This window comes from Rhinoderma darwinii, unplaced genomic scaffold (assembly GCF_050947455.1).
Source record: "Rhinoderma darwinii isolate aRhiDar2 unplaced genomic scaffold, aRhiDar2.hap1 Scaffold_439, whole genome shotgun sequence".
Lineage (NCBI taxonomy): Eukaryota > Metazoa > Chordata > Amphibia > Anura > Rhinodermatidae > Rhinoderma > Rhinoderma darwinii.
Window position 1 is genome coordinate 102,501 of NW_027463865.1, and position 1,270 is coordinate 103,770.

General features: G+C 43.9%; 1 protein-coding gene across 2 annotated transcripts in view; it reads left to right on the top strand.

Moving 5' to 3' along the window:
* Nucleotides 1–126, top strand: part of LOC142714054 (oocyte zinc finger protein XlCOF8.4-like) — a 99,253-nt gene extending 99,127 nt beyond the window's left edge. For both annotated transcript variants that reach the window (XM_075848629.1, XM_075848631.1), the window contains one exon: nucleotides 1–126. This exon is cut by the window's left edge and continues 84 nt beyond it. The gene's annotated coding sequence lies outside the window, so the exon portion shown is untranslated.
* The last annotated feature ends 1,144 nt before the right edge of the window (nucleotides 127–1,270 follow it).

The window sequence follows — 1,270 nt, forward strand, 5'->3', positions numbered from 1 at the left end:
TCCACGGGTGAAGAAGGACCCTCCCCCTCTTCATCTCACCGATCATCGCATGTTAAAGGGCCGGAGCCACAGAAAACCGCACAGAAATTCTACCAGATTCTATAATAAACAGATTTATTTTTACCATTTTTAGTGTTTTCATTTCTAGATTGGGGAATTTATCCAGGGAACCTGTGTTCTATGGGGGTCCGAAGGTTATAGGTGTAATACTCTGCAGAATATATCACTCTGTATCTGTCAGGAGGTGGAGAGGACAGAGCAATGTTCTGCAGATATCTAGAGAGGACAGTGGTGCAATAATCTGCAGAATATATCACTCTGTATCTGTCTGGAGGCTTTTTGGAATTTTTCTTGAAAATATAAACAATTGCTGGTAAATTTATACATTTTCTAACGACATAAAACAGAAGGACAGATAAAGTAATGCCAACAAGGGACAATCTATTACCCCCCCCCCCCCATAAAAAGTGGGGGTGAAATGTCCGAATGTTTCTCTTATTCTGCAGATATCATTTTATTCCTTTATTTCACTAACACAGCAGATGATAACAGAGAATCACAGCTCAATATTTATTACCCCGATTCTGCAGTGTTTAGTGATATGACATATGTGGCCCTAGTGTGCCATGTGACTTACTGGACTCTTTGCGGAGCAACTCACGCGGCGGCAGAAACGGGAGAACAAATATGAAAGACCCCCAGTTTGTGCAAAGTGAGATTGAGCTGGGCAGCATAAAGCACCCGTCAGCTGAGTGGACCCTCGTATAAGAGCAGGGGGCCCCGGCATTTGCCCGGTTCGACCATGTGTGTACGGTGGCCCTGATCTGTGTCCTGAGAACGCAGATGCAGTTGACACCGGGACATGCCAGCGGCCGATCGGGACACCACCTGGAATCTGGGACTGTTGGGAGGTATGGAGACCCTCCCCAAATGACCCCATTTTGGATTCTACACCCCTCAGGGTGAGCATTTAGGGCCGCAGTGAGCATTTTGACCCCACAGGTGTTACATCGATTGTATTAGAATTGAGCAGTGGAAATAAAAAGTTGTTTTAGCTCAAAATTTCTTTATATTCAAAAAGAAAGAAACGATAACAAGGAGTACATCAGGGTATATGTAATCTGTGAGGAGTACATCAGGGTATATGTAATCTGTGAGGAGTACATCAGGGTATATGTAAGCTGTGAGGAGTACATCAGGGTATATGTAATATGTGAGGAGTGCATCAGGGTATATGTAATCTGTGAGGAGTACATCAGGGTATATGTAA